Below are 6598 nucleotides of genomic sequence, written 5' to 3' on the forward strand. Positions count from 1 at the left end.
ATTAAATCTATTCCAAACATGTTTTCGCTATTTTTCAATACGAACATTTTTAATTTCTTCGTAATCCCTTTTAATTTTATCTGAAGGATAACTTCTCCTTCAAATTTTATCTCACCACCAGTTACCGTCCGAGCTGATTTACTTGTTTTCATCATGGTTGGTTTACCCAACTTTTTCCATGTATTCGAGTTATTATAGAAATATCGGATCCTGAATCCAGTTGTCATTTTATTGGCGTTTTAAATATTTCCGCTTTTATGTATTTTCGCCGATTTTTGTCTAATTTTTCATTTGATTTTGTTTGCTGTACTCTCTTTCTGGTGAAATCTTTATAGCTGCAACAATCGCTTTTGTGTCCGACTTTCTTGCAAATGTAGCATTTTTTCTTATTATAAGGGCAATCCGATTCCCAATGTCTTTCTGCGCATCTCTTACAGTTATATCTAGGAGGAGACTTGTTATATTCTTTACTATAATTATAATTATTATATTTGGAATATCTCGTTCCGTTTTGACTGCTTTTATTTGTATAGTTCTTGGTTGGTGTGCATGGTTTTCTAACCTTTCTTACATATGCATCTCCGGATTCTTCTATCTTTTTTAATCCTTTTTAGTGTAATGGCCCTTTCACAATCCTCTGCTAATTTCTGAAGTGTTAAATCTTGCTCAGATTCCAGCTTAGACAACACTCGTCTGCGTATTTCTGCATTTTTCGTGGGGACTATCCCTTGTGCGAAGATTAGGCATTTGAAATCTTCTACTGTTAGTTCCGCTAGCTTAAAATGATCACAGTTTTTATTGACAACTGATGCGTATGTCAAATAATCTTGGTTGCCCATCTTCCTTAGATTCATACACAACCATCTCTTATGAAAAAGAGATATATTCGGATTAAATAATTCTTTTAGTAATTTTACAGCTTCCATGAAATCTAATTCTGTAGTTTTTTTAGGTAGTATATAATCTACGAACTTGCTGTGTTCTCTTACACCCTACTTCCTGAGTAAAAGGCTCACTTTCTGACTATTTGGCCAACTTTTGCAGTCCAGTTGAAAGGCATCCTCGTATCTTGTATAGTATGCTTCAAAAGTCCTTTCTTCCTCCGGCACATAATTAAATGTGTTTATGCTATTAAATATAGTTGTATGCGTGAAATTAGTACTGTCGACATTTTCTCGATTAGTCTTTAATAGTTCCAGTGTTTTAGCAAAACCTTCATTTTGCCTTTCTTCATATTCAAATTGTAAGTTCTTCTGCCTTTCTTCTTGTTCAAGTTGTAATTTCTTCTGCCTTTCTTCTTATTCAAATTATAATTTATTCTGCCTTTCTTCTTGCTCCATTTGCCATATCAATAATTTCTCCTCTCTATGTGCATCTAGCTCGGATTGCGCCTTTTGTTGCGTCTGCAAAAATTGCATTAACATTCTAGATAAATCTTCCATTTTTTTTGTATCCTTCAGTAGCAGTAATGCAGTTACGAAGAAAAATTGTACAATCTCACATGCAACACAATATCCGTACCATATAAAATGGCTTGTGTTACAAAAAAATTTGTTCATAGTTCCTGTTTTCAATAGTAATATCGCTGCTCGAATAATATTTTCTCACTTCGCTAGCGAGTCAAGCTCATCCAACCACAACATAAGAACTGAGGCTTTTGCTGAAACCACAAAATACGATTTACTTTTCCGTTTTAGGCATTTCCTAATAAATAACAGCCGAACTTAAGTACAACTCTTTCCATAGAAAAAAAAATTTCAACTGGAGTCACAATTGAAAAAAATAAAATGTATGGACTACATTTATTTTTTTTTTGCGTGACGTTTTACTGTCTTATATCCGTTATCCAGTGACAACTTTAGTTTAAAAAAAATCTTTCTTTGATTTTAGTTTAACTGTGATATTTTTTTTAAATACCGAAGAGAAACATTTGGTTTACCAAAAAGTCTTTAGTTTGTATTTACAACAACTTCGGACATTCACTGGTGAACTTTTTTTTCTTCGTATGTTACTTCCTTGTAATTTAGTAATACGAATCTGTTCTTCGTAATTTAGTAATACGAATCTGTTTGTCGTTTTACAAAAATTCACTTTTACAGTTTGTTATTTGTTTTTAAGATGGATTCCACGGGAAACGGCGTAAATCGTCGCCTTTTTTTTGCCACGTTCGAGTTTTTCCTTTTCTTTGAGACTGCAATTAAAGGTTTTGGTTTGTCTTTTTTTCCGACTAGTATTTTAGTAAATAAAATACTATTAATCGAGGTTACTTTTTTTATCTGAATGTAGTTTTTGTTCTTGGAATTTGGGAAACAACCGTTTCTTTCTTTTAGTGTTGTACTTCGCGAGGAAATTATTTTACAGTTTTCCTATGTTCGCTGAATTATTCATTTTTTTCCGCTTGAGTCGAACTTCTCTTTAGCGTAAAATCCGTTTTTACGAATATTTCATTCGTCAAAACTTGTATTCCTTAGAAAGGTCAACCGTTGCGTTGTACTTTTTTTTTAGTGAGTTCTTTCCATTTCTTCGTCAAACTGTTATATTTGACGTTCATCCTCGTCGTCACTATTAAGTTTGCAGGTTCAAACAAGTAACGTAGAAAGCAATACAAATGACGACTCAACAAACAAAGGTAGATCAAATAAGAAGTGTATTAGGAAAAGGTATATTTACAGGATATTTACATAATGGTGTCAAAATAAGAGAGTCTTTACTGGAGAAACATATCTGCTCTCGGCGGCCTTCGGTGGCTTCTGGTGAACACCCACTCAGACTAACTGAGTCTTCCTATTTATGTGTAATTACTATCCACATATGCAAATGAATGTGTGCCACCACAACAATGTTTTTAGCAAATCTTTCGATATTTGTCGTACGAAAGATCGAACTTTAAATCGATACTGATCTTGGTAAAATCCGTCGCCTCTATTGAAAGTTTAAGGCAGACATGCAAGCAGGCATACATGCATACATTTATATATTTGTAACTAAAAATTTTTGACCCAAACTGATGAAAAAGCTTGCCCTATCTCTGAATACCCTTTATGTAAAATTTAAAATATGTAGACCAGAAATTATCTGAGTAATTTGAAAGATACTGCAGAAGTCAATTTTTTAAAAACTTTCACCCCTATTATTACCCCTTAAAATGTATGGATTTCGGCTCAATTTCAGTTATTAAGTTAGATCCATGTCCAAGGAACCTATATCTAAAATTTCAAGTGTGTAGACCCAAAATTGTCGGAGGAGTTTGGTAGTGTTATCAAAGGTCAAATCGTTGAACTTTGACCCCTTAATCGCGAAATTTCTGGTCAAAACCGATCACATCAATTTTCTCAAATCTCAGTAACCTGTATATCAAATTTCGAGCCTGTAGACTACAAATTGACAGAGTTATTGCGTAGGGAAATGTAGACAGACACACAGATACACAGACACGTTCACTTTTATAGATATACTAGCATGGGTGCCCGGCGTTGCCCGGGTGTTTAGAGGTGTATGCTGAGCAAAAAAAAGGGGGGTAATTTTTTAAACTTTGACCCCTATTATGACTCCTTAAAATTTATTGTTTTGGCCTCAAATCAAGTTATTACGTTAGATCCATGTCCACGGAACCTATATCTAAAATTTCAAGGGTGTAGACCCAAAATTGTCGGAGGAGTTTGGTAGAGTTCTTAAAGGTCAAATCGTTGAAATTTGACCCCTTAACAGCCAAATTTCTGGCTGACACCCGTCACATCGATTTTCCCAAATCTCAGTACCCGGTATTTCAAATTTCGAGTCTATAGACTAAAAATTGACAGAGTTATTGCGTAGCGAAATGTACACAGACAGACAGACACACAGACACACAGACACGTTCACTTTTATAGATATATAGATAGATAGATTAATAATGTACGACATTACCTTTTCATATTTGGGCAAGTCAATTGTAGTGTTATACACTGGTTTATATATTTCTTTAATGTGCTAAGTAACATTTTTAATCAGATTTTCTGACAAAACAGCATAAAAACTTTTAATTTAATTTTGCTTAAAAACCTTTAATTTTGTATTATGCTGATCGATGCTAATTGACTTTCTAGGAGCGTCGTAGATTTGTAAATAACTTTATCTTTTCTAAATATTATCTACGAATTCAATCCTTATAAAAGTGGAGATAAGTAATGCTGCCGGGTGTGGCGTTGCTAATCACTCCAAATTAGATCAGAATTATCAGACAGCTAATTACGGAAATGTTGTTCGGCTAAAGGGGAAACATTCGCCTATCAAAGATTATAGTCAGCTCTAATCAGTTTCATTTGTATCGTGTTTGTTTTCATCAGAAACAAGGAATGAAAAAAAAAAGCGGGAAATCATGAAACTATATCTGAGAAAAAAGATATGCAAGAACATAGGAAAAGACAAATTTAAATTGAAGATCCGACGATGCCTGGGATTTAATTAAAAAATCTATGTCCACTCGCCCACATCCAATAACTCTAGATTATGTAGCCATATCAATACTTTATGCTAATCGCCGACCCCAATGCTGCTTGCAGTGTGTTTCTGCTCCTTCCTGGTATTTTTCGTTCTGGTAGTCTTTCGCAAACAATGGCTTAGTAGTATATAACATAAAAATATCTATGCCAAAGAAAACACGTAGTCCGATTATGTGTGGATAAATTGTACTCTGTTTTGTATATGAATGTGTGAGTGTGTGTATGTGTTTGTGATATCGCGGAAAACGTGCTTCCAAACGTTAACGTCTGCATCCTAGCTATCGATCGAGGTGCTTACTGTCGTTGGTTACTCTCGCGTTAACAAAATATTCCCCGATATGCTACAAACTGTCGTCAACTGTCGCTAACTGAAAACTCTCGCAAAATAAATCTGACCACAAAAATAGTGATGGGGAGATTCCAATATTTTCCCGATTCCGATACAATTGCCGATTCCGATTTTTTATAAATCTCAAAATATTTGACTATAAATTTGTTATTTTTCCCCAGTTACCGTAAAAACACACCGTTAAATGTGCACATATTTTCCTAAACGTACAAATAAACTTGTAGGGGATGTTGTTTTGATTTTAGTTTGAAAAAATCAATGAATATTTAGCACATTATCGTTATTGTTAGCAAAGGAAGATTTTCCTTTTAGCAAAATCAGGTCAAAATGCAATTAAAAGAATCGTTTTGGCATCAGACGATTGGCACAAATTTCCTTCGATTCCGATACCGATTCTGATACCTTCAAATGTTCCGATTTTTCCGATTCCCGATTCCGAGTCCGATTAATTATCCCAACACTACCACACAATCTATTGACTTCAAATAGGAAACCTCATATTAGTAACACGATGAATACTAACACATAAGCAAAAAAAAAAAAAAAAACGCAGGCTTTGTATAACTAAACTTTTCATTTGTTGCAATCAGTTTTTAATTCAATAGATTGTGATTCAACTAAGTACCTAATTCAAATTTTCTTTCCAACCATAACGGATCATCTAGAAAATTTGTCCCCTAAAACACAATGAGAAACTTTAATCAATTCGAATTTTTCTTACCCACAACACTGGCAATGAGGGATTATGAAAAGTCTCGTTTTTTATTTCATCTACAACAACACTAACGACGGATGATTTGTGAACAACTATAATCAAGAGACTTAAAAAAGACGCCACAACCCTGGCGACAGAAGATCATTAAAGAAATACTAATCAATAACCAAAAACAGGATGCTACAATACGAGCGACAAGTATTTCAAATAATTAATTTGAGAAGCTCGAAAAAAGACAAACGGGTAGTAACGGCAAAAAATTATCTTAACAATATTAAAAGCAAAAAGAAAAAAAGCAGTCTTCATCGACAGACTTGGAAAAAATCTGTTAATAGACTTTTTCTTAGAGTGAATTTCCATCTTTTTTCTTTGAAAAAGAAGTTAGTGATTTCATTTTATTCTGGTTACTTTTAACAAGAGTGAGATACATTGTCCTCTCTGAGAAATAAAGTAGAACCGTCTAAAGTATAAACCATTATGTACGGCTTATTAAATTTCAACCACTAAAATTTTTTGTCAAAATACGAACTAAAAAGTGATTTTTTTCTCGGCGAGAAATAGAAAAAGCAAAGAAAAGTTTATTTTCTTTGTTTTCATGCTTTAGCAGCACATGATCGAAATTTTTAGTATATGCTCATAAAGACATAGTCAATACATAGGAAATTTCAAGTCTAGTATGTACAAACTGCTTAATAGGAAATTAGTCTGCAACAAAGTAACTAGGACAGACAACTAAAATAAAGAAAAAATATAAATGAGTTTCAAATGTAACAACATCAAAGAAATGCTTAAAAATTCGATAATATTGGCACCACAACAAAAAACGAGGAAAACTCTACTATCATAAATTAAGATAACTTGCGAAACTGTATTGAAATGACAATCAGAATCTAATCGATGATATTACTTCGGGTACTTATTAAAGAGACCAGGTGAATATATATCTGGGCGTTCGCATACGGTTATGCAGTCATAATGACGTACACGATACTCTTCATTTGTTTAATGTGATTCTCTGTTCAATATAATTTGTTTCTATAAATCACGGACCTT

This window comes from Euprymna scolopes, chromosome 14 (assembly GCF_053919585.1).
Source record: "Euprymna scolopes isolate OS-2025 chromosome 14, ASM5391958v1, whole genome shotgun sequence".
NCBI lineage: Eukaryota > Metazoa > Mollusca > Cephalopoda > Sepiida > Sepiolidae > Euprymna > Euprymna scolopes.